At 42.8% G+C, this 27962-nt stretch overlaps 1 protein-coding gene across 4 annotated transcripts in view; it reads right to left on the bottom strand.

Annotated features, from left to right (window-relative positions):
* RBL2 (RB transcriptional corepressor like 2) overlaps nt 1-27962 on the bottom strand; it is a 171577-nt gene that overhangs the window by 125322 nt on the left and 18293 nt on the right. The window contains exon 1 of one of the 4 annotated variants that reach the window (XM_029608553.1): nt 344-368. The exons of 2 other annotated variants lie outside the window; for them this stretch is intronic. The gene's annotated coding sequence lies outside the window, so the exon portion shown is untranslated. Of the gene's footprint in view, nt 1-143; nt 262-343; nt 369-27962 lie in introns of those variants that run through there. One more of the 4 variants, XM_029608554.1, reaches the window with a different exon arrangement.

The raw sequence follows: 27962 nt of genomic DNA, 5'->3' as shown, positions 1-27962 counted from the left end.
GTTTTGCAGAACAAATATTTCACATTATCTTTAAAAACTGTGATGGAGAAATACTCATATAAAATCATTTCAACAGGTGACAACATTTCATTTTTCAAACAATCTGAAATTTCAATTTTTTCAAAATATAAAACTGCTCGTACCCAAAACATAATACTCCACACATCATGGCAGTAAGCTGCTCGCTGCCTCTGAAATCGATCCACAATAACCTAAGAAACAGGGGCTCGGAAACTTTCCCACAAGCATGAAAGAAATGTAAAATGGCACAAATAAAATATAGCACAAATCTTTCCCTGCGCTAAACATGATAAGCAAACAAACAGCAGAGGAACAAGCTTACCCTAATGGAGAGGAAATGATTCACAAGCCAAGCTGCTCCCAAGTCTGCTCTAGATAAAAAGGAAGTTCTGTTCATTGGCCCATGGGCTTCAGGTCACGTCACACAGACATGCCTGAACTTGTCATCTATGTGTGGTTGCTATGATAGGAGACAGAAGCTATTGAGCGGATTCAAAAGTAAACAGCTTTCAAATAGGAAAGCCTTCGAAGGTTAATAAGACTTATTACAGCGTGCAGTCTGCTAGATCAGTGCTCTCAACCCAGTCCTCAAAGACTGCCTGGTCAATCTGAGTTTTAGGATATCCACAAGGAATATGTATGAGATATTTGCATACACTGGAGGTAGTAGATTCTAATCTCTCTCATCCGAACTTATTGTAGATACAGTGGCCTTGCAAAAAAAAAAAAAAAGTCTTCATATCCCTGTGCATTTTTCACATTCTGTTTAAAAAATAGCAACCAAAATGCATTAAAGTGAAAGTTTGCTTCACTGATCTACACCACATGCTTTCAGCATGAAAGAACAATTAAAGAAATATTCCAAAAAGTAAATCAAGAATTAAAAAAAAAAAGCCTACAGTTTTGCTTTCATAAGTCTTTGCACACTTGGTCATAGCAAACCCATATCAGTTCTCGTTCAAAAAATTGCCTTAACAAGGCCGGGGATACATTAAAATAGATCCCACCTGAGCTGATTCGAATGTTCTTGGATAAAAGAATCAAGACGTTTCTGTCATGTGAAGTGAAGGTGAAAACATGCCAAAAGCTGCTGCTGAAAGAACTCCAGGATATTATTGAAAAGGTACAAAGGAAGGCTGTAAGAAAAGTTCAAGTCATTTTAAATATCCATTGTCAGGTCCTTCACTGCAAAGTTTGGGAGCACTAAGTCACTGCCGCGATCAAGCTATCCCTTCAAAGTCAGTACTTACAGGTTAACAAAACTGCTGCGGAAAGTCCAAGGTCTCGGATTACTTTACAAACACGGGAGGATGGAAGAAGCAGCGCCATATGAAGTGCTACATAGTGTAGCAAAGACACCACTCAGGGAACACTGCACGCATGGAGAAGGACCAAGGTGGAACGTTTTGGTCTCCATGCTCAGCAATGTGTGACATAAAACAAAGAGTACACCACCCTGTTAGGACCATCGCTAGAATAAAGGCAGAAATATGCCTTAGGGGATGGTATTAGCAGGATTAGCAGTGGGGACAAGGAGGCTTGGGAAGACCACGGGAAAGATGGATGGTGCAAAGCATAGGCAGATCCAGGAGGAAACCCGCCATTTCCACTCTGGGACTGGGAAGCAGATTCACCATGCAGGACCAGCAATGCTAAGCACAAAGCAAAAGAAACAGCAGCACGGCTCAGCAAGAACAAAACGATCGCCCTGGAGTGGCCCCCGTCAAAGCCCAGACCTGAATCCAATAGAAAATCTGTGGCAAAACTTGAAGACTGCAGAAAACAGACAACCTGAAAGAGCTTGAGGTGCACCATACACCTGTCTAACATTTGTGGACACTAATCCTAAATAACTAGCGACTGTTATTAGAAAGCTATGTATAATAAGGCTCATAGTATGGGAAATAAAGTCCTGGAAGAAGCTGAATTTTATTTTCTATATTAAGCCTTTCGGTACTTCAAAGGCAGATTGCATTCAGGTACTGTAGGCATTTCCCTATCCCCAGAGACCTTACAATGTAAGGGGACGATGTAAAACTGCAGTAGACCTGCTACGGGGTTTCTGCACATGGAATTACACGCATTTTCCCTTGCTAATCTTACACGTGTATGTAATAACGCAAGTAGCGCAGAGAAACTGTGCGAACAAACCTGTTCAAAAAGCCGCGACTAGTTTAGCACAAGTCCATGCTAATGCCATGCAAGGGAAGCAATTGACGGCAATACACAGAGCCATGCTTGCGTTGATGGGGATGGCTTTAAGCAGGGTTTTTAGTGCCTGGGTCAGGGCAGGAGTTCAGTGCCTGTCTGAAGGTTGAAAAATTAAGTGGCAGAAGCCAGAAGAGAGGTCGGAGGGGGGGGGGGGGGGGGGGAACAGCACATGTCAGAAATGCTCACTGCTTTTGTAGCCCCTTCCAAATCTCTGCTGCATTTCCCCTGCTCACCGGCATTCGCCATTATAATTCCCATGCAGTCGGTGACAGACCATGAAGGGATTAGACATTGCTCTAACCACCTTCAGTCCTGCTCCTGGACCACTAACTCACTACTGCCTTAAAGGCTTTCAACCGGGAATCAATCACGGGTCAGCACATTAATGCGGGTTTATGCGCCTTCAGCACGCATCGTAGCGTGCATATCCGTGTGGATGTTCTGCGTATCTCTCATTTGCATGCTGTCCCCTTATTACAGCCCACGAAGGTGTTTGTGCACACTAAAAAAGCACCGATCAGTCCCTAAGTCCGTCACAAGGAATGAGAGCAGGATTTGGACCCAGGTTTCCCTGTTCAGAGCCCGCGCTTCTAACCATTAGGCTGTTCCACGATGACTGGGACAGATCCACTGCTACCTCTTCCCCTCCCACAGATTCTACTGGAGCCATTCCTGGGCTTCTCTACGCCCCCTCCAACAATAACTAAGTGTCTGAACACCATTTGTAGGTCTGCCGGGATTAATGTTACCAGATAATAAAATAGTTTCCATCCTTTGCTCTCTCTGACTTTCATTTCCTGGCTCAGCATGTCTTTTTTAAATTCTTTTCCTTTTTCTGCTCCATTTTTCGTTCTCCCTGGTAGTTTTTTTTTTCCTCTTTAAATTCTCTGTCTTTCTCCAAATATTTTAATATTTTCTTTTCCTTCTTTCTGCTCTCTTCACATTCTTCCTGCTTGTTAACCTTTCTTTAGTCGTCTCTCTCCTCCATTCCTCCTCTCCCCATTTTATTGTCCGGGATCCCCATTAAATCCAGAGTCCTCTCTCTATAAGGCCATCCCTGAAGCTTCCTCCCTCTCCCTCCACCCAACATGCCCCTTTGCCTTCTCCATTCATCCCACTCGGAGTACTTGCTCTCTCTCTCCCCCCCAGGTCTCCCTGGCCTCGACTCCCATCCCTCTCTCCCTCCAGAGTCCTCTTTCCCTCTCCTTAATCTGTGTCATTCCCCCTCTCTATCTCCCCTAATCCCAGTTTCAATCTTTCTTCTTCCCAGTACCCAGAATGCTCTCCACCCATTCCCCTCTCCTTGATCCAGAAGGTTCTTCCCATATCCCCCTCCCAACATCGGAAAGCACTCCACACATACTTTCCCACCCTAGGAAGGCTCTCCCCATCTCCCCATGCCACCCTTAGAAAGCTCTCCCTGTGTCACTATCTCACCCCTTGGGCATTCTCCCTGCATTCTCCTCCTCCTTCCTCCGATAGCTCCCTCCACATTCCTCCCCCCCCCCAAAAGCTGTTACACAATCCTCTTCCAGCTCCCCCCCGATCCTCTCTGCCCTGCGATCTCTCCAGTGCTGTCTGGCCTCTTCCTGATCTTCCCTGTTCAACAGAAGGAGCAGCAGCTTTCTGTGCTTTGTGACTCCAGTCTAATGGCTCGAGCCATGTGGATTCCCATAGATCTTGTGCCTGCCTCCTACCATGACACTGGCCCCTCACAGCACAGGAAACTGATGCTGTGCTAAGAGCCACTCCTACTGAAGGCTGGAGGGGGGGCAGTGCAATAGGGAGTGGACAGGACAAGCAAGGTTCTCTGTGTTGCTTAGATCCCATGGGCCGGTTCAGCCATGTGATGTTGCTCCTTTGGAGCTGCTGCCCTGTAGTTTGCACAGTGAGTTGCACTAGCTCTGGACTGGCGTATAGTTACTTTGGGTTGCAATCTATTCAGGAAGAACAGGGTAAGAAGAAAGGATAGAGGCAGGGCACTATATATATATATATATATATATATATATATATATATATATATATATATATTTATATAGAATAAATAAAAGTAACAGAACTGCAGGGCTTATGTAGTAAGGAAGCAGCACTGTGGGTAACGTGGAAAGGGGGCATAGCACATTTATCTCAGTATAATATGTAGACTTCCATCACAGGCAGAAAATAAGGACAAAGATTTAATGAAGAATATTCACAAAATAGCCATGAAAGTGGAAGTGCTATTGCTAGGTGATCCCAATCTGCTGGATGTTGATTGGGGACATCCCAGCTGTGGTGTCTTATACAGGAAGATCTGGATTCTTTGCAGAGAACTTTTCCATTCATGGAACAGAACCCGCAGCACTGGAACTGGTGCTTCTGTAGAGTTTCTGATGTCATACAGGATGATTATCTGGGATCCAACAACAACAACAACAGGCAGCGATGGTTCATTCCAAGACGTTAGAAAAAACTAACATTGTTAAAAGTGGGAATACCTCAAGGAGTCATTAGCTAAATGTGAAATCCCAAGGGAAGTGGTAGGGCAGAGGGCAAAACTAAAAAGATATTGTAAGGGCAGCTAACCTTTTTATATGAAAAATAAATTAATGTAAGAAGAACTTATGATTTTCTAAAAAGGCAACTGAATAGGAAAGAAAAAAGATTAGTATTCAAACTACAAGAGATTATAGAAAAAGGAAAACAGGCAACAATACATCTCGAAAATTACAAGAAGCTTGGAAAGTAGTCAGGAGAATGATGCAGCATATGAAACAAAAATCAAAGAGATAGTGAAACAGGGGTCATGGCTTTTTTTTTTAAGGAGATATTTTAGTGAAGGAAAGAAGAGCAAAAGTGCATTGTGAGACTCAGAGGTGAAGGGGAGGAATATGTAGAGGCTGAGGAAAAAGCAGAATGGATTAAAAAAAACATTTCTGTTCATTGTTCACTGAGGAATAAGAGCGCAGAGAATGGACAACAGTAGGTTCGGAAGTGAGGTAAACCTCAAATGATTTCCAGAAGATTGCATTTATGAAGAGCCAACTAAACTTAAAAGTACATAAAGGGCTGGGGACCCCAGCGAGTAAAACTCCTTTCTAACCTCAGCATATGCCTGATGTTTGGGCTGAAGGTCAGCTGAAAAATCTCAGAAAATAAATACCTTTGCATTCTGAATGGCGAGCTCCCCAGCCAGCCCAACTGCAGCCATTATTTTTACTTTGTTGCAGAAGTTGGCAAATGTAAATGACGACTACTCATGGTCTCACTGCAGCTTCAGGGTTAGGCCCCAATGTTCTGTGGGCCAGTTCAGTTTTAGGGCCAGCAGGCCCCAAGTCCACATGGAAAAGCTCTGGCAGCCATCTTGAGAAATAGGTCACAGGGTTGGCACCCTCCGTTCTCTCTAGGACACCTACAACTCCAATATTGTTGTGACAGCTGCAGTTCTCCAAATCATCCGACTTCTCAAGAATTTGTTTTTGGTTTCTTTCCAAGATGTTGATCTTGTGTTGGGCCTCCATCAAGGATAACCACAGCGCCTCCACAACATCCACTCTGGCAGACGTCTCTCCCACGGAGAAAACAAGTTGAGCCACCTTGGCCACCACAAGTATGAAGCTTGCCCACTGGCGTATCCATAACTCCTTTTATAGCAGCAACCAGCTCTGGTGAGATGTTGACATCAAGAGCAGCATTCTTATCTGAAGCCTGCATCTCTTGACCACACTTGCTGTCTGCCAAACCTTTCTTTCTTCCCTTCTTAGCTGAAACCCCCTGCTCTAGCTACATCTTGGGTAGAGACCACTTGGCAATGTCATGATTCATAAGGGAGACAAAAAACACAAGGACCCAAAAAATGGAGAGTTATTAAAATCGCAGCTGTGGGAGTTCAAGGGAAACACATCTGCTCACTTCACAGCATCTTGAATGCTCCAATCCCAAATGTTTAATAGTCTCCCCAGCCCATTTTAATGGAAACTTCACCCATTTCAATTGCTAAATCACAAGTTATTTCTAATGCTTCTGATTTTTCTAGAGTCAATTTTAAACCAGAAAAACTTTCGTGTCTTGAATATTTCCAATATTACTGGCAAAATGTTTTTCATATCTGACAAAATTAACAAAATATCAGCAAATAAAACATAATACAGAAAATTATTGCAGATAAAGACCAAAATGGTCCATCTAGTCTGTGAAGCAAATGTTTAGGGTTGTAACTGCCACTCCAGGCAGGTAATTCCTGTGCAAAAATGTTACACAAAAAGGTCCCAAAGGTTATGTCAGTTCTTCATTTCTATCTTCCAGTCACTAGGGATCCTCTGCTTGTCCCATGGCCTTTAGAATTCTGTTAATGATTTTAAGTCTTCACCACAGGCTTCCACTACCCTTTCTGTGAAAAATTAAATGAGTCCACACCCTTGGAGCTTCATATCATGACTTTTCCACTGGTATAGGTTTGACTCTTTCATTATTTATATGACGCCCCTATGTTTAACGAGAGTTTGAATCTTTTTGAAACCCCGTTTATCCCCCTTAACCTTGTAACCTTCATATTTGTTGTAAACCGTTATCATGGATTTATGATGGTGAATCCGAATGACGGTATAGAAAACTCCATAAATAAATAAATGTTTCAGGTATTTTATTTATATTCCACTTTTCAGCATTTCATAAAAGTCTGTATAACGTCCCCCTAGGGTATACACATTTAGGTCCTCGAGTCTCAGCTCATGGGTGTTTTAGTTCAGACCTTACACAATTTTGTTTGCCTCTCTCTGGACCACTTCTATCCTATCTCTCGGGCCAATACAGTAAACCACGCGGGAGAGCGGGCGAGCATCCGCTCTCCTGCGCACGCGATTCAGTAAGTTAATTTATTTAAATTAGGGCCCACGGTAAAAAGAGGTGCTAGGGACACTAGCGCGTCTCTAGCGCCTCTTTTGACGAAAGCGGCGGCTGTCAGCGGGGTTTGACAGCCGACGCTCAATTTTGCCGGCATCGGTTCTCAAACCCGCTGGCAGCCACGGGTTCGGAAACTGGACGCCGGCAAAATTGAGCATCCAGTTTTCAACCCACGAGCCGCGGACTTTTTTTTTTTTTTTTTAACTTTTGGGGCCTCCGACTTAATATCGCCATGATATTAAGTCAGAGGGTGCACAGAAAAGCAGTTTTTACTGCTTTTCTGTGCACTTCCCCGGCGCCGGCAGAAATTAACGCCTACCTTTGGGTAGGTGCTAATTTCTTAAAGTAAAATGTGCGGCTTGGCTGCATATTTTATTTACTGTATCGCGCGGGAATGACTAATAGGGCCATCAACATGCATTTGCATGTTGTGGGCGCTATTAGTCTTGGGGGGGGGTTGGACGCGCGTTTTCGACGATCTATTACCCCTTACTGAATAGGGGGTAAAGCTAGCGCGTCGAAAACGCGCGTCCAAATGCCGGCTAAGAGTGCGCTCCACCGCACTGTATCGGCCTGTCTGTCCTTTTGGAGAAATGGCCTCCAGAACTGAACACAGTACTCCAGGTGAGGTCTGGGCACTAACTTGTACAGGAATATTATACTTTCCTTTGTTCTTCCGGTTGTGCCTCTCTGTGCAGCCCAGCGCCCCTCTAATCCTGGTCACCGCTTTGTCGCCTTGCTTCGCTTACCTTCACATCAGACACTATCACACCCGAGGTCTCTCAATCCCTACCACGTGCAGCTCCTTTGGATTTCCCCACCCCAAATACCCGACTCTGCAGTTCTTTGCACTGAATCTTAGCTGCCAAACTTCAAATCACTTCTCAAGCTTTCTTAGATCATTTCTTTTTATCTTTATTCCTTCTGGAGTGTCCACTGCGCTGCAGATCTTAACGACATCTGCAAAAAGAAGAGAAAAAAAAAAACCCTTTTCCTTCTAACTGCCTCCACAGTAATGCTCAATGATACTGAACAGAACTGCAACCAATCCCTCCTTAGCTATTCCTCTAATCGCCCATCTCTCCACAGAGTGAGTGACTCACTCACCACTACCCGCTGCCGTCTGTCAGTCAGTTTCTAATCCAGAGGGAGTGGAACGTCTTTTTGATTGGGGAGGGGGGGGGGGGCAACTCTGCCCACATTCCCACTGCCAATGTTTTACTTTTACAGGTAATGTAATTCTATTTCACATGCATTCTTCACATAAATCATAGCATATATAATTATTCATTACCAGACCCAATTAAATGCTTGGTGCTAGAAAAACAGACTTAGTGGTAAAGGAGAAAACAACCAGAATGCCAGTACTAAAGGGATTGTGATCACAGACTACCCCACCCCCCCCCCCAATGCACACAGAATCCTCAGGAATGGGAGCAGAGCAGGATATTGTCCCCTACACCTCACCATTGAAAAAAAGAATTCTGGTGTCAACTAAGTTTCAGAAACACAAGTTTCCTCCACTAATGGGTTCATTGTGAAATACAAAATCCTGGCAAAATAGGAAAAAAGCAGCCTCACATGACTCCAAAAGCAATAATATACCTTTGATTAGGCAGCAGTAAAAAATATTACAGTGGGCCCTAGAACACCAATACACCTTCTGTTGGGAAAACACAATGAACAAAGAAAACCCCACCTTAGTCACACATGCAAAATGACGCTCAGATACAAAATAAGTGATCGCAAATTAAAAACAGAAATATGCAGATAAAAACAGAGGCTCCAGTTGGCCCTGTGCTAGCAGAATACCTCACACTTGCAGAACATAGACAGATCTCACCAAATCCAGAAGAAATGGATTATAAAGAGGAAAAATAAACATACAGACAAAAGCTAAACTGGAAACCGCAACAAGCCCAATTGTATTATGCAGTGCAAACATGGAAGAAATAACTACCACCATTCCTCATAAAACTGCAAATAAAATCTATAAATATAAATCTTCCATAAGTCAAATCTTAATAAAAGGAATAAATATTTCAGAACAGTCAATGAATAGAATACTCAATAATTAACTGTTTCAATATTTTTCCAAAAACCAATAAAATATTTCAAAACAGCAGACAAGCACCCAAATATTCAAACCAGTAAAATTAAAAGCCTCCCGCTCTCCATACCTGGGATCTTTTGATTGCCAATCACACTAAGAGTGTTGTGGAATGGAGGGAGGGAGGCCACACAAACCTCATCCTCTCTCTCTCTCTCTCTCTCTCTCACACACACACTCATATTCTTACATATTCGTTCCCACAAACAAACAAACACACAAACTCTGGGCCTCATTTTCAGCCACAGTGGTGGCCTGGACTTCTTCTTTGGCTGCCAGACAGGCTCCATGATGGCCTGGGCTTCTTAGGTCATCGTAGGACGGCAGCCCAGTCAGACCTGCTTTTGGAGGATTGCAGCCTTGCCACACAGGCCGCTTCCTCCTCCTCCTCAGCTGGTGACGCCTGATGTCATTCAAGTGCCAGCATCTAAGGAGGAAGCAGCCCAAGGCACTGCAAGGCCACGATCCTCAGATTGTTTACAAGTGGGAAGGATGAGTAAGGGGATCTACAGCAATGCTGGGGGGGAGGGAGGGGGGTGTCTGGCAGGCAGTGAAAAGGACATAATATGCTGCTTTACCTGCCACCAATGAGGCTTACAGTGGAAAGTTTGAGGGTACCATGGCCCCCCCCATAGTCTAAGCCATTGCACCACCTTGGGGACCACTCTCAGGCTGCTCATTTTATTCATGAGCCTCTTATGCAGGACTATATCAAAAGATCTGCCAAAATCCAAGTCAACTGCATCAAATGCCTACCCTTGATTTAATTCTTTAGTCACCCAGGCAAAAAAGTCTGATCTGTTAGACACAACCCTTCTTATTGGTAAAACCATGCTTGCCTTGGATGCTGCAACCCACTGGATTTTTAGACAGTTCACTATCCTTTCTTTCAGCAGAGTGTTCATTAATATTCCCACCACCGAGGCAAGGCAACCAGCCTCCTCTCTGCTACCACTGTCCATCAAAATGCCTGTAATGCCACTTTCTTCATCCACTTTCCCGATTAGGAGTTCCAATGGAGAATAAATATAAGCAGAGATTGGAACAGCCCCTGTCTAGTATCCCTTCAAAGTTAAAATAGTTCTGAAAGACATCCATTGGCACTAACTTGGGCAGCTGGATTAGAATATAATAAATGAAATATACTTAAACATTGATAAATATTGTTTCTAAAAACATATTTTAAAGAGAACATCTTTTATATAAATCCAGGAAACCCTATCAAAAGTTCTCTCTGCACTGAATCCAATAAGGGCCTGAAATACCATTGTCATGCCATCTTTCTATTACAGATAAAACATTCTGTACATTATACTAGATCTTCTACTTTATTCAAAATCCACTTGATCAGCAGAACAAGGATTAGGTTATAAAAACACACAGCAAGAACATAAGATTTGCCATCAAGCCCAGCATCCTATTTCCAACAGAGGCTAAACCAGGCACAAGAATCTGGCAATTACCCAAACACTAAGAAGATCCCATGCTACTGATGCAATTAATAGCAGTGGCTATTCCCTAAGTAAACTTGATTAATAGCAGTTAATGGACTTCTCCTCCAAGAACTTATCCAAACCTTTTTTGAACCCAGCTACACTAACTGCACTAACCACATCCTCTGGCAACAAATTCCAGAGCTTTATTGTGTGTTGAGTGAAAAAGAATTTTCTCCGATTAGTCTTAAATGTGCTACTTGCTAACTTCATGGAATGCCCCCTAGTCCTTCTATTATTCGAAACTGTAAATAACCGATTCACATCTACTCTTTCAAGACCTCGCATGATCTTAAAGACCTCTGTCATATCCCCCCTCAGCCATCTCTTCTCCAAGCTGAATAGTCCTAACCACTTTAGTCTTTCCTCATAGGGGAGCTGTTCCATTCCCCTTATCATTTTGGTAGCCCTTCTCTGTACCTTCTCCATTGCAACTAAATCTTTTTTGAGATGCGGCAACCAGAATTGTACACAGTATTCAAGGTGCAATCTCACCATGGAGCGATACAGAGGCATTATGACATTTTCCATTTTATTAACCATTCCCTTTCTAATAATTCCCAACATTCTGTTTGCTTTTTTGACTGCCGCAGCACACTCGGCCGACGATTTCAATGTGTTATCCACTATGACGCCTAGATCTTTGTCTTGGGTGGTAGCTCCTAATATTGAACCTAACATTGTGTAACTACAGCATGGGTTATTTTTCCCTATATGCATCACCTTGGACTTATCCACATTAAATTTCATCTGCCATTTGGATGCCCAATTTTCCAGTCTCACAAGGTGCCGCAGCACACTGAGCCGACGATTTCAATGTGTTATCCACTATGACGCCTAGATCTTTTTCTTGGGTGGTAGCTCCTAATATTGAACCTAACATTGTGTAACTACAGCATGGGTTATTTTTCCCTATATGCATCACCTTGCACTTATCCACATTAAATTTCATCTGCCATTTGGATGCCCAATTTTCCAGTCTCACAAGGTCTTCCTGCAATTTATCAAAATCTGCTTGTGATTTAACTACTCTGAAAAATTTTGTATCATCTGCAAATTTGATTACCTCACTCATCGTATTCTTTTCCAGATCACATCTAAATATATTGAAAAGCACAGGTCCCAGTACAAATACCTGAGGCACTCCACTGCCCACTGAGAAAATTGTCCATTTAATCCTACTCTCTGTTTCCTGACTTTTAGCCAGTTTGTAATCCACGAAAGGACATCGCCTCCTATCCCATGACTTTTTACTTTTATCCTTTCTATAAAGATATATATCTTTAGATTACTCCTCAGTACCATTCTTTTCACCCTCATCCTATAACACCTAGTTCCAGAGCCTTCTTTCTGTTCACAAAGAGGCCCACCTCTCTAATGAAAAGCAAGAAAGTAATTATTTGTGGACCAGTACACAAAAACTGACAGATCTTTAGTCTTCATTGCCCATATGGCCAAAGTATACATACAAACCATGGTGTGTGATATAAACTCACTATCTTCAGATAAAATTATGATTGCATAACACAAGAACACAACATTGGATTCTTCTATAATAGTTTAAGATTTGCTTCCCTTCTGATTTGCAATTATTTATAAAAAAATTAAATATCATGCTGTGTCAATATAATCACAAATTTCTTTTTATATAGGGACCATCATAAACCCTTGCCAGGTTACTTATAAATTTATTTCATCTTATGGCAATTTGGACCCAATTGCCATAAGGTGAAAAAAAAGTGTATAAGTAACCTGGTAAGGGTCCCTATATAAAAAACAATTTTGTGATTATATTGACACAGCATGATATTTAAATATTAGCTAATATCAAGTGCTCTTCCGGTGTTGTGCTTATAGATTTACATTTAATATAAACCCTGCTATTTCGGATGATTTAACAATAAAACAAAATTTCCATACAATTCTTAAAAATATAAATCACAGAAATAAGCTGGACTATAAGAATGCTACAATGTCATCAATGGCCCTGTCAATGTATATTCTGTCAAATTTTCCTCACCTAGGCAACATTAACAGCCAAAGACAGTTCCTGACTATCAGAAACAGCTTATATACTTTAGGAGATCTGTAGCTTTACCTTTTCTTGGAAGAACACCCACACACTACAGTTTTGAGCACAGGAACCAAAAAAAAAAAAAAATCCTATGAAAAAAAATGCCTTGGTCTAGAGAATAGATTTAATTAAAAACTCTAGAGAAAGAAAACGTGCCTGAACAAGTTAGAACTTGTCACTTTACTCAATCCCATTAGCTGCTAGAACAGCAAGCAATTCCTAAAACCTACCCTAGGAAGTTGGAATCATTCCATACTAAAGAAAGCCATAATCAATAGAAAAATCCAGCACCTTTATTTTGCCATTTCAAGAAACCAAAAGAAACTAGTGTCCCAAAATGAGCAATGGAAATGATAGATTTGCTGGCTGAAAGCAGAAAGTGGTCATCAGATTTACGATGAATCTTGTCCATTGTCTTGGACTAAAAGATTTAAAGTCCTTAAAATACAGCTGATTTTGAAGATTATGGGATCTTACTCAGCTTTGGTCTGAAACTTCAGTCTTGTTTGCAAAAGCTAGCAATAAATACTTATAAACGTACACTATGAATAAATATTTAATTGGATAGCTGGCATGATAGAATGTGGGCTTTCAAAGCATTTGCTTCATTTAATCTGATTTTTGAACAGAATCCTCATCTTCCTTTTGCAATTCCAACTGAAATCGGAACATGTTCTAACTTGTTCAGGCACTATTGGCTGGATTTTTAAAAGACCTGCACATGTAAAATCCAGGCCTTGCGCATGCCGTGCAAATTTTCAAAGAGGCCCGGCCACGCACGTAAACCATGGTACACACACAAGTGCCGGGCCAGTGCCATTGAACGCTGTCCCAAAGACTCGCGCATCAGCCGGCACGCGCAACTTACGTCAGTAATTTTTAAAATGCAAATAACCTTCCTTGCTCCTCTATTCCCCAGGCAATGCATTCTACTATATTGTCCCGATATACAAAAAAGCTCTAGATAAAGTCTCCTTTGAGGAATTTCCTGAAAGACAGCCATAGGAAATGTGGGAAACCAGAATTTGTTTTGCAGTAAGTTTATTTTGCAGTAAATTTATTTTGCAGTACAAAATCTCATCCAAAAAAAAAAAATCTTTATTACATCTTTCTGGGGTGTAGTTAAGTTTTGCAAACAAACAAACAAACAAAAAAAAAGCTGTTTTTGACCATTAAATTTAGCTATGCAAATACACGTTATGAACCACTTTGTGTAATTATGCATTTTATTATTTGTCATAGATTTGGTATTGCATTTTGCAAAAGGTCTATTTCATGTTATTTACCATTCTTTGCATCTGCAAACTTTCGCAAATGGAACTGCACGCATTGTCTGGCATTTTTAGCATGTTAACATTTTTGCATAGTACAACACAGCTAAGTATGCTGGCCCCTTGATGTGTTGTGTTCACTTGCACTATTATGGAATAATTTGTGCCCTGCTACTCATACTTGTGCAAAGTAATGTAGGCTAACACCACAAGGTCAATGCAAGTCAGTTTACTTGCAAAGTTCAACAGGACACGAAATGTTATGTCAAATGCTTATGCACAGTGCCCTCTTCAGGAGAATAGCAGAAACACAACAAGAACAGACAGACAAAAACATATGTTTTCTATTATTGAACTTGTTAAACTGTTGACTTTACCCATCACATTGCTAGCTAACTTTTCCTGCAGATCATCATGGAGGTCCAGATTCAGTGGTTTGCTGAAAACGTCTGCAATATTTTGCTTGCTTGGCAAGAACATTAACTCTGCATTCCCCATCTCCAACCTTCTCCTTATTGAAATATTTTTTATGGCAATGTGGTTTGCCCTGAGACTTGTTCACATAGCTCCTGGCATGATTGATGGCTGCTTGACGCTCATATCTTACTTATGTGAGTCCAGTGATGAACAATGTTTGGTCCAGCTGAGACAGGAGTTCTCTTATCCAAGTCATCCCTCTCAGACATGCTGCCAAGACCTGCCAAGTCTGCTTTGTCCTCCTCCAGAGAACAGGTGCTCTTATAAGCATCACCATGTAGCCAGTGGTACTCTTATGAGTCATCTGGTTTCCTCATTCGATAATATGCAGCGCTGGCATCCTTGGTGGCCTTAACCTAACATCAGTTTCTTATTCCTTACGGCATCCCAGTGCAATGGGTGCAGGAGGGCACCATTTAACATTGCAAAAGGGGATGTCTGGTCTAGTCCTTAGATGCAAATATAGCAATCTGCCAATAAGCTCATGATAAGGAAGTTTCGGGCAGTCATCTTCACCTTGCATCATACTTCTAGCGGCATCACAGTTCCTTCTGCATCTTGAAGTTTAAAGCATTCCAGGTGGTGGCTGATTAGGCTTACTACATCAGGATCGCAATACCATCTTCAGAGATGTCAAATATCTCTTTATTTATCTGAATGTTTTATATACCGTCATTCCACGAGAGAATCACTAGATCATACCGGATTGCAGGTAAAACATTCATAATTATAATGAGTGTTACAGGGTGGACAAATTCATAATAAACGGAAGTGCTATAATGGTAGACATATAACATGAAAACATAGCTAGATTATAGGGGTTTGCTTATTGTTCAAAACTTAATTTGGTTATCTAAGTCATGGGGAACTGGGAGTTTCTGCTGAGTAGAAGGCATTATTGAATAGCCAAGATTTTAAGTCGCTCTTGAATTTCGTTTTGTCCGATATTGTTTGAAGTTCCTCTGGCATGGCGTTCCACAGATTTGGGCCAGCAATTGATATCACTCTGACTCTAGTTTGTGCTAGCTGAGAATTTTTTTAAGTTCGGGATTTCTAGGAAACCATTGTTCTGTGATCTGAGAGTTCACGGGGGTGTTGTGAGGTTTAAATGTTATTCCCAGCAGATCATTGTTGTTTGGGTTAATGCTGTTGAATATTATTGTTAGAAATTTACAATGTATTCTTGACTGTACAGGAAGCCAATGCAGATCCATCAGTGTTGGGGTCATGTGGTCAAATTTCCTTGCTCCAGACAATAGTCTCTAGCTGTGGCATTTTGCAGTAGTTGCAGAGGTTTTAAGTGACTTGCCGGATGATCTAGAAGTAAGGAATTACAGTAATCCAGGTTTAAGAATATGAGATGCTCTGAAATCTGTTGTGCTTAGTAGAGTTTTCAATCAGCTCAGAATCCGCAGTTTGTAGAAACCAGATCTAATCAGTTTGCTTATGTGGGCTTTCATTATTAAATTTTCATCGATTTGGACCCCTAGGTCTCTCACTTGGTTTGCTGGGATTAATTGGCAGCTTCCACGATCTATCCCTGGGGGTATAGATTTTGGTGGGTTGCGGTTAAACCTTTAGTTTTTTGGGGGTTCATCGAGAGTTTCCATTGCGCTAGTTTTTCTTTTATTTTAATCATATATTCAGAAATTAGTGATGTTTTTTCAAATGATTTTGTTAGATTAATATAGAATTGTAGATCATCTGCATATAGGAAGTTTAATCCCAGGTCTGTAGTAATTTGCATATGGGCAGCATGTATATATTAAATAATGTTGCTGATGTTATGGTTATTGGTGTTTGGGTGGATCCTTGGACACTGTGGCAGCTGACCATGCCCACGGGGGCAGTCCCGTGAGGGACCACAGTGTCGGACTAAACTCCGGACAAACACAGATTTCAATCTTTTATTAAACAGAATTTCGAACAACCAGAGGTGGCAGTAGTGAGTAGTAGTTGTAGAGCCTGGCTGGGCGCATCTCTCACAGAACGCTGGAACTGTAAGCAGTGCTGTAGTGGAAAGAGACAGAATTATGAGCACACAATAGAATTAGCATTCAGAGTCCCAAGTAGAATAGGAGAGCAGGCCCTCGAGGAGCGAGTACCTGATCCCGTAGAGCAGAGAAACTCGGTAGCATTGTACTCACTAGCAGTAGCCAAGATTCCACTAGACGAGAGGTCTGGCACTGGAGCAGAGGGCAGGCCCTCGAGGAGCGAGTACCTGATTCCGGCGAAGCGGTACTGTAGAGGGAGATGTTTCTTGTACTCACAGATGATGACTGTAGTTAGTTCTTCCAAGTGGAAGGTAGAAGTTGCAGGCAGCCACACAGGGAACATAGGCCCTCGAGGAGCGAGTACCGGTTTCCTGATAGCACCTGAAAGAAGCATAGAGGCCCCCGAGGAGCGGATATCCCGTTAGTGACCCCGAAGGGTAGTAAGAGTTCCAGTAGAAATAGAGTGGCAGGGTAGCTTAGGAACGGAGAGCGAATCCCATCCGTATAATTCCAGTTGCTAACTCAACGAGCTAGCAAATGCAGTAGGCAGATATACCCTGGAGTCGTGATGCCAAAACAGGGGAACGCCCTTGAGGTTCATGACAACCCAGAAAAAGATGAGGACGGTGTGCGCCCTAGAGGTACCTTGAAGGAGCATGGTGGGAGGCAGCACCAAAGCCGGTCCGGGGACACTGGCGAGGTCGGCAAACAGATGCCGCGGCAGCCATAAGTTCAAGGTGAGCGGGAGGAGCCGCAAGTAGAGAGAGGCAGGCGGGGCGAAGCCGAAGACGCAACAGTTTATAGCGTTGATCCTTGTAGTACGCCTGCTAAGCCTTGAAAAGTGTTAGACAAGTGATTGTGGAGTTTTACTTGGAATGATCTATCAGCGAGGAATGAGATGAACCATTTTAGTACATTTCCATTAATCTCTATGTTTTTTTTATAGCTGTTGGCATAGCAGGTTATGGTCAACAGTGTGGAATGCAGCTGTTAAATCAATCAGGAGTAGGCAGTATGATTTCTTAGAGTCAAAACCCCGTAATACAGGATCAGTTATGGATTGAAGAAGAGTTTCTGTTGAGTGATTTTTCCAGAATCCAAATTGGTTAGGATAAAGTGTCTTTTTGTCTTCAAGATGATTCTCTAATTGGGTAAGAACCTCTTTTTCTAGAATTCACACAATGAAGGTTAAGTTGGAGATTGGACAATAGTTATCCCAATCAGATATTCCAGATTTATTTTTTTAAAATTGGTTTTATAAGTGCCTGTTTTAGACCTTGGGGCATATAATCTTCCGCAAGGGTGAGGTTGACTATCTTTGTGATTGTAGGGGTTATTGGCAGGTTTACTTGTTTCAGCAAGATGGCTGGTATTGGGTCAAGGGGATGTGTAGCAGGTTTTAGTTTGGCTATAATTCTGCTTATCTCCAGCTTCAATACTCTATCAAATGACGACCATTTATCTTGTGCAGATAGGTCTTGTTGCTATAAGAGGGTAGGAATAAGTGATTTGTTGTTCAGTATCTTGATTTTTTCTGTTAGCGTTGTTGTGTAGTCATTGCATGATGTTTTTATAAAATTAAATGTTTGTTGTTTGGTGTGAAGAAGGTTCTTTAGACTCTTAACTGTCTCAAGAGTTTTGAGTTGAATACTATTCCATGTATCTGTTTTGCAAAATATTCTTTTTTTGATTTGTTAGAGTTTGGTATTGGGATAGGTATGATCTATATCTTCTTAGTGATTCATCTGTAGAGTTTTTTCGCCATCTTTTTTCTAGCTTTTGTATTAGTTTCTTTGATGTGACAATATTGGTCCAATGTACTTGTTCTCAGTACTGTCCAGTTCCCATGCTTTAGGAACCATACATACTTGTGTATAAAAAGTCGAGTGTATTTTTTGGGCCCCAAAAAGTCAAGATTTATCTGTCACCTGTGGATGAATCAAGGGTAAAACCTAGGGGGCATATAAAATGGTGAAATCACACTAACAAACAAACCGATAACTTAAGAAAATCGCTTTTATTTATTTTTTAAAAGCAGAATAAAATGCCCCTGCTGCCCTCCCTGCTCAATTCTTCCCTCCCTCCTGACCCCCCATGCAGCAGCCTTCTTATAGATCTTCCTGGAAATAAGTTTCCTCTCCCCCCCCCAAAGCCTTGTTAAGCTACTGTTTCAATTATAATCCACTGCAGTAGCAATTTAAAAGGACTGCTCACTGATTTCTATGCTATCTACAATGATCAAATACCAGACGTCTTATAAAAGGAAGAAAATCTCAATTCCTCATAGGCTGACCTCCCTGTTCAATCCTTCCCTCTCGAACCCCCCAAGACTCACCGAAAGTCCCTGGTGGTCCAGTGGGAGGCCCGGGAGAGATCTCCTGCTCCCAAGGCCGTTTGCTACTAGTAATCAAAATGGTGCTGGTGGTCCTTTGCCCTTACCATGTGATAGGGGCTACCGGTGCCATTGGCCAGCCCCTATCATGTGACAGGGGCTGGAATAAGAAGGCAGGTCACAAAGCTGGAACAGGTATTAGAACCAGGCTGGAACTGCAAATCAAGAAACTTCCACTCTAATTCAATACACAGAGAAATTTCTGCAGCTTGCAGTAAACATTCTTGTACTGGTCTCATGAATCCATACAGATCACCTATTCGAGTCATCCATGCATTTCGCACCACACTGGTTAAGGATCTAATTTCCTTTTCTCCCACTGCAGTAAGTAGTCTTGTGGTTTCAAAGCTTGAAATTGATGCATAAACGTAATCACAGTCTATAGCTTTTTCTGGGTAAATCTCTTGGCTACCAGGTGTGCCTTGTATGCACGGGTCTTCTTTCACCATACTCAGTTGCACTTGAGGGCGGCTGTCCCCTTTGGCAAGTCTGCAAGTTTCCATGCAGCAGTTCTTTTCCTCCATTTCATCATGAAATGAGGTAGGATTTTCTGCTTCACTCTTCTGTGAGCAATGCGCTTACAGTGCATTAGACGCCCGTTTCCCCAGAGCACACGATTTCTGTCTGTGGAGAGTTTCTGAAGGTCACTGAATACCTTCTCTGATGAGGCGGCTCCTTGGATTTTTAGGACTCTCCCATATGCCTCTTTTTCCTTTGGATCACTCAGTGACCTCCTCCATTTTCATGGGTGGCATTGTCTCCCGATTCCACTTCATATAAAATGATCTCTGTTTGGCTTGACACGTGGGAGCACAACTTCATCTTTGTTATTTGGGCAATCATTCTTGCTCATCTTCATCAACTCCCTCGGTCCCCTCAACAAGGGGTCACTAACTACTTAATTGAAGGTAGGTCACTTGTCTTCACATTTTTCTTGACCACCACACTACTGTTCAGGTGCTCATATTTTCCATCTGCACCTTTGCAAGGCATATCCTGCAAATATACCTTTGTAAGCCTAGCAATAAGTTTGGACCCACTCTTCTGTTTGGGAATGCAAACTCTTTACAAACAAAATGATCTCTGATGATGCAGACTTGGCTCTCTCCAAAACCACAACTAACAGGCAAATCTTTTTCATGTGTTACTTGTTTATCACACAGATCCTGATGCAGGATGCCGTGTATGTCAATTCCAACCAAGCCGCTTTGAGAAAGTAGATACCACTGCTTCTTCTTCTTCTAAAGAGATCAAAACAGGACATGAGTCATTTGCCCCACTACTACATTCTGCTGTGGGATGTACACCAGAGGCCTCCAACCTTTTGAAGAGACAGGTCACATAAGACCTTTCAAACTACTGAGAGAGTAGGGGATGAGTCCCCTGGAGTTTCCAGAGTTGTGAAGGGGGGATATGTTTGGCCCTGTGGTAGCTCGAGTGGTCAGTGGCTTGGGTGCAGCCAGAGGAAACCACCAGTAGACTCTGGCTGTGCTTCAATGCTCTTTTTATTTACAGTGAATTTAAACAAACAAAATGGCCACCGGCCTTCACTTCGGATACTTCAGGACAAGAAAGGCAAACAAATGCAAACAGTATAGCAGTTCAACCTAATCTCAGGAGAGTGCAGGCAATTCAGTCTTTTATAATAGCAGCAAGAAGCGGCAGCCCAGTTTAACTGCTGTCTCAAAACAGTAGTACATCTCACCTTAGCTTCAGGGAACAGTTAGTCATCATACATAGCAAATCATAGCATATGGGAACTCTCTCCATGCTTCCCAGGGCCACACTAAGCCCTAAGGTCTTGTATTCTGGTGCAGGGCTGCTCCCTTCACCCAGGATTCTTTGGAAGTTTCACCCTTAACGAAGACCAGGAGGGATAGATGTGCCCAGTCCTTTAAGGCAAACTGAGGGAGTTTCCTCTTCGCTCCATCACAGGCCCTTCCTATCATTGGTAAGGCTGGGAAAGGGGGAGGCAGGGTTTCCAGGGCTGTGACAGACAGAATGGCAGTAATGTTTCTAGATGTCTCAGAAGTTGGCAACCTTGCCCCCAGCCTTTCCCTGTCATCAACTTCTTGAGGGAGGAGTGTGTGTATGGGGCATACTTCTCTCCCATCCCTCTGCCCTTCTTCTCTCTCTCTCATTTTCTCTCCCACTCTCCTATCCACTCCGCATCCTCCCCTTTTCCTCCTATTCTTTCCTCCCTCCTGCTGCAGATTAAGGGGACCCCCTCCCTGCGATTTGCCATACCCAATACCCGCAGAGCTGACGTAGTTATAATCTTCCCCTGGCTCTAGTCGCTCTCTCTGGCCTCTTTCAACTCCTAGTAATAGCTTTACCTGATGACAAGCATACACCAGTGGCCCATTCCTCCAGAACTCCATAAAGTGTAGTTTAGACTTCATTTCAGCTGTATCTACTGGCATCTTGATCTCAAATTATTCACAATCTCTCACTTGCCATGTAATTGCATGTCCTAGGCCCAAAACCTCTGGAGGTTAGCAGCACAGTCTCAATGTGAATTGAATTGTGAACTGGTTACTAAGTGTGTGAAATGGCATGTGACACGCTTAGAATATAACTACGATAGTTTACTGAAAACCTTCATCACCATAGGATTCAGGATTTTTTTCCCCACAGGAAACCAGGACGACGCTGTAGCAATACAATGTTATAACACAATGCTTTCAAATATTTTCTTCAGGAGAATAACAAATGCTATGGTATTACTGAACAAGTTGATCTGTACTCCTACATGTAAACACTCATATATAACTAAATATCAAGTATAACCAAGCTCTTCTATAAATCTAAAGTAAATATTTTAGTTTGTACTGCCAAAACAGACACATGAATGTATAGTAGTGCTTTAATAATAAGTAGTAATTGTAATACTCATGAACCAATCGATTAACATATACTGGCTTGCATTACTAAGTATCAATACATTAAACATAATCCCACCCGCTCCTCTTTCACTGGACACCAATTCTCAGAGCTTGCGAACCTGATAAGACCTAGTCATTCGCAAACATTTGTTTAGCTCGAACACACGAGTCTCCGTCTCTTCTCCATAAATTATGTCTTTTTTGTTTCCTACTTTCAGATAAATTAAAAATTGATAAACTACTCACACCAACAGGAATTTCAAATTTCAACCCTTATGAACCAGAATCATGGCAAATCTTAACTTGTATCCTATCACTGCAGTCACATACACCTGATGAGAGCCATCACAGGATGCCTGAAATACTTTTAATGCTATTTTTTGCATAAAGTAGTATCACCACACGTATTTAAGCACTTCTTTTTTTTTTTTTTTTATAATTATATTTATTGCATTCAGGCATAAACATAACAAACAACAGTTCATACAGTAAACCTTACAATGCAACTTACAATGAACAACGAAATAGCAACAACAGGTGGATAAGTGGGAATGTGAACCAGGAAATCAGATAATAATGTACCAGTGTATGGAGAACAGCCAGATACCGTTCAGCAGGATGTACCAATAAATAAAACATCAAACACCAAAAGGCATCAAACACCAAAAGGCATCCCATACCAAAAGGCATCCCATACATCCCTGTACAATGCATGGACCGTACCTGAGTGCGTGGTATCCGAAACTGTCCATGCCTGAATACAAACAACGTTTCATATTTTCTCCCATATCCCAAATCCTACCCCCCCTTCCCCCCAACCCCCCCTCCCCTATGTAAAGTATAATATAAAAATAAGATATGGGCCAAGGCGGGTGGCACTACAGAAAATACTGTCAAGCTGTGTCGTGTGTGTGTGAACCTGAGGAATATATACAGGTCTCTCTAGGGGCATTTCACTAGGGGCATTTCACTAAAGCCCTACACCCCCAAAACCATGACCCGTGACCTGAGAGCCATCTATAGCTAAAGAAAACAGGTACGCTCTAGCACCTGGTAGGCCGAGGTTGAAGATACTTTAAAAAGGGCTCCCATAGTTTCTCAACGTCCAATTTCTGGGAAATTTGTTGTTGTTTGTATATATAAAGTTCATGGGAACATAGCCTGAACATAAGCTTAAACCAAAGATCCCACGAGGGACCCTTAGCATCCAACCAACACGACAGAATTCCCTTCTTTCCCACTACCGCGGCTTTGGCCACAAATCTCAACATCCAAGTACCCAGAGGGCCCTTTGGTAATGTAGCTGGCGGAGTCCCAAACAGCCACAAAGAGGGGTCCAAAGGTATCGATTGTTGCCAGAGGGATACACAAAATTTCCGTACTCCTCCCAGTAAATCTGTATGATGGGACAGTCCCAAAAAAACATGGAAATAGGTTCCCAGGGACGAACCACACTTCTGGCATATTGGAGAGTCACAAATACCAGCTCTAAAGGCTTGTACAGGTGTAACAAAGCCTTGCCACAAAAATTTATACTGAGTCTCTCTCAGATCTTCTGTGATGGAAATGGAAGCAATCTGTGAGAAACATTTGAAAAAGGTAGCAGAAGGCATAGAAAAAGTAGGCCACTGTTCCCATCTATTGTATAATCTTTTCAAGCTGGCATCGGAGAGCCCCTCACCCAACTCCTTATAATATTGGGAAATAGTAGGCCGTTTGTTAGGACGCATTGTAAAAATAGTTCGCAGCTTTTCAGTGGTGGAAATCTGCATCCAATTGCAGCTATTAGACTGCATAAAATGTCGAATCTGTAAATATGCAAAGTTATCTATATTTGGGAGTCGGAACTGCTGTTGGAGCTCAGAGAAGGTATATAACCGACCCGTAATGGGGTGAATTAGTTGATAAATATAAGTAAGACCTGCTGTTCGCCAACGTTGGAAGGCTATCCCATGTGTGCCCGGTAGAAAGTATGAATTATTAGTCAAGGTAAGCAAAGGAGTAATCCCCCTAGGTTGCCCAGTGATTTTGCAAAGCTGTGACCAGATTTTCCTACAACTGATCACCAACAAATGGTGTTTAAGCTGTGGTGGAACATCGGAATCATTCATGTGTAATAAAGAATTAAGGGTGGGAGCCCCATACCAGGCCTTTAGCAAAGAATACGGTGTGTAATGCGAAGTTTCCCATAACCAGTCCTGTAAAAACCGCAACATGCAGGCCATGTTATATTTCACTAAATCTGGACAGCCTAAACCCCCTTTCTGCTTATGTAACTGTAGACTATGTAAGGAGATACGTGCTTTCTTCCCGCCCCACAAGTAAGTCCGAAGGTCTTGATGATGCGAGTGAATATCTTGTGAGGAGAGTATGATAGGTACCATCTGTAAAACGTACAGCCATTTGGGTAAAATCACCATTTGGTATAAATGCACCCTCCCTTTCAAAGATAAGGGGAGAGACTTCCAGCGACCAAGTGTATTGTGGGTGTATTGCAAAAGGGGTTGTACATTCAACCTATAAAGGTCATTCAAGTCTCGAGGTATTTTCACCCCTAAGTATTTAAGCTCTCCTGAAGCCCACCTAAGGGGGAAGGGGCCTACCCATGCATCATGTAAATCGCCCAGGACATCCATAGCTTCTGATTTGTCCCTGTTTATTTTTAGCCCAGCAAAAGAGCCGAAATGTTCCTGTAAATTTAATAACAAAGGTAGGGAAGTGCGAGGTTGCGACAAAAAGACCAGAACATCATCGGCAAAGGCTGCCACTTTAAACCGCCCTTGCGCTCTTACAAATCCCAGGATTTGCTGGTGTGCCTCAATCTTCCTCAAAAGCGGATCAATAGTGAGTATGTATAAAAGAGGTGACAAGGGGCATCCCTGGCGGACACCCCGTTGGATTTGTACAGAATCGGAGCTGACCCCATTCACTATAATGTGGGACAGTGGGGACGCGTACAGTAACTGGAGAAATCGTACAAAATCCCCCTCTAACCCATACCTGTTCAGCACAGAAAACATGTATGGCCAGGAGACCCGGTCAAACGCCTTCTCCGAATCAAAGCCGATTACCAGCGAAGGCGTGCTTGTTTGCTGACAAATTTGTAAAGCAGAGATAAGCTTTATAATATGACTAGTGGCCGATCGCCCTTGAACAAACCCCACTTGCTGCTCCGAAATCAGTGTAGGAATAATCAAAGCCAGTCGGTCTGCCAGAACTTTGGCCAAGATCTTCAGATCACTGTTAAGTAAAGAAATTGGTCTATACGATTCAGGTTTTTGCGGATCTTTCCCTGGTTTAGTAAGGACTATAATATGTGCTTTATTAAAATCCTGGGAAAAACAGCCGCGTACCAGACCATCTTTATAAAATTCCGTCAGAGGGACAGCGATGTGTGTCTTAAGCAATTTATAGAAATCATATGAAAACCCGTCCGGGCCAGGTGCCTTCCCAGAAGCCATGGATGTAACCACCCGAAGTACTTCATAAGATTGGAGAGGGTGGTTTAAAAATTCTTTTTGTTGGGCGTTAATTTGAGGTAACGGGATATCGGAGAAGAAATCCTGTTCAATGCAGTCTGGGGAGGCTAAATCTGCCTTATACAAAGTAGAATAAAAGGCCCGGAATATCTCTCAGATAGCCTTAACCGTAGTCACTGGCTGTCCATGAACGTTTTTCATAGTGTAGATGAAAGATTTCGGGCGGGACGCACGTATGAGGTTCGCTAATGGTCTGCCCGCTTTATTCCCATATCTAAAGTAATTATGTTGGGCAACCTGTAGAGACTTGCTCGCACGTACATGAAGTAACGTATTCAATTGATTGAGAACACTGAAATAGGCTTTTCTCCCGTCCTCTGATGGACTCGAAAGCCAAGCCTTCCTAGCCTGCTTTGTAAGGGTTTCTAACCTTAAAATATCTGCATTCACTCTTTTATACCTAGCGCTCGTATAGCCCAGGATCTCGCCCCATAGGACAGCCTTACCCGCCTCCCAGAATAGCTGCGGTGAGCTGACGTGTTGGGCATTGTTCTGTGCATAGTCCCGCCATTTGTCCTCTAGAAAGCTTTGGAAATCTTTATCCTAAGAGAGGCAGGAAATCTCCAAGAATTTAGTCCAGCCATCCTGGGACCTAGGTTCAATTGCAAGGATACTGGTGAGTGATCCGAGATAACTGGTAATTCAATATCTGCTTTAACCACTTTCGGGAAAACTGCCCCATCTGTTAATATGTAGTCGATACGGGAGGAGGAGCCATGGGGGTTGGAAAAGAAAGTATAATCCCTATCCGAAGGGTGCAGCGTCCTCCATACATCAATGACTCCCAATTGGGAACAGACCCTTTCTACCCCTTCTCCTCGTTTGGGTAACTGCCGCCCACTGGATTGTGACCTATCCAAAGTACCATCCATCACACAGTTGAAATCCCCTGCTGTCATTAATAGGCCCTCCCTGTGGGTCAAGAGTATACCGTTCAGGGATTGAAGAAAGCACTGTGGGTTCTTTGTAGGAGCATAAATACAGCAAATAGTAACCCGCTGACCCTGCCATTGACCAATTACAAGCACATATCTGCCCTCAGGGTCTGAAATAGAATGTGACAATACAAAATCCGTGGATTTATTAATGAGTATCGCCACCCCCGCCTTTTTATTTTGGGCCTCTGCATAAAAAACACGTCTTTACCCAATCTCTCTGAAGTTTCAAAGACTCTTTGGCGGTTAAGTGAGTCTCCTGAATACAAACTATGTCTCCCTGTAACTTTTTGAGGTGAGATAAAACTTTTTTTCTCTTAATGGGTGAACCAAGACCATGTACATTCCACGAGATTAGTCGGACCATAATGTTAACCAAATAGGAACAATAATGAAAACTTTTCCTAGCATATGGCCAGGGTCAGAGGTCCCAGCTGCCTCCGCCCTACACAATCCACCCATGTCTTCTCGGGAAAACACCGAGGCCCCTTCTGGTGAAATCACCCCATACATTCGTCCACACACACCGCCAGTCATCCACCCCGGACCCGCCACCCCAGCCCCTACCCCCCATAGTGTTCTGAACCAGAGATAACCCAACAGAACCCTAGACCTCTCCCACCCTCCCCTTACCCCTATCCCCCCCCTTCCCCCCAAAGAGTCCCCAGTGTCCTGAGGCAAAGAATATGATCGGCCCCACATCCCCAGATGTGGTGTCGTATCAGGGGGACCGTATAAGGTGTCCGGGTGCCACGGCCAAAAGAGCTATCGAAACAGTCCGATCCGCTGCATACACCATGGCCGAACTCTGAAAGAACTGATTAACGTGGGTATCCAATAGGGTCTTCGCCCACAGACGAGTCCCTGCAGGGAACCAAAAGGAAAGTCAAAATCCCAGCGAGCCAGCCGTCTCCTGTTCCAAGCTGAAGCCCTCTCTGGTAAGGCCAGCTGTACTCCTACTCATAAAATAATGTGCCAAGGTCTTAAACCGCCAAAGTCAAAAATCACGGTGGAGGCACTGAGGAGTCACTCAGCCGGGGTTGTAAGAACTTCATAGCTTCCTCCGAATCGCGAAACGTGTAGGTTGTGTTATCTTGCCAGATCCGAAGTGTGGCTGGGAACTGTAGTGCAAAGCGTATTTTATGTTCAAACAATTTAGAGCAAACCTGCGTGAAATGTTTTCTCTGTTGAGAAACTTGAGCCGAATAATCCTGGGTAATCCGGACTCGATGTCCTTTATATGTCAGCTCCTGGGTCTTCCTGTATGCCAACCATATTTGCTGTTTTATGGCTGAATTCAAAATCTTTGCAATCGCTACTCTGGGTCTAGGATCCGTCGGGCGTTTGTTCCCCAGTCTGTGCGCTCTTTCAACTTTAAGCACACCCCGGAGCTCTTTAAGACCTACAGCCTCCGGGAGCCATTCTTCCAAAAACGCCACGAGGCCTTGGTCATCCACCTGTTCAGGCAAACCAAGAAATCTTAAATTGTCTCTCCGTAGGCGATTTTCAAGATCATCTAATTTTTGCTGACATGCCTGCAGCGCTTTCTCCGTAGCCGAGGCTTTTGTACTTTGCTCACTGAGCCCTTCCTCCACCCCCACGACTCTACTTTCTAACGTGTCCATCCTCGGGCCAAAGTCAGAAATCGTAGCTTTTACCTCCGCTAGCTGTTGTTG

The sequence above is a fragment of the Rhinatrema bivittatum genome, chromosome 7, assembly GCF_901001135.1.
Source record: "Rhinatrema bivittatum chromosome 7, aRhiBiv1.1, whole genome shotgun sequence".
In the NCBI taxonomy this organism is placed as follows: Eukaryota; Metazoa; Chordata; class Amphibia; order Gymnophiona; family Rhinatrematidae; genus Rhinatrema; species Rhinatrema bivittatum.
This window is presented reverse-complemented; position numbering and strand designations above follow the sequence as displayed.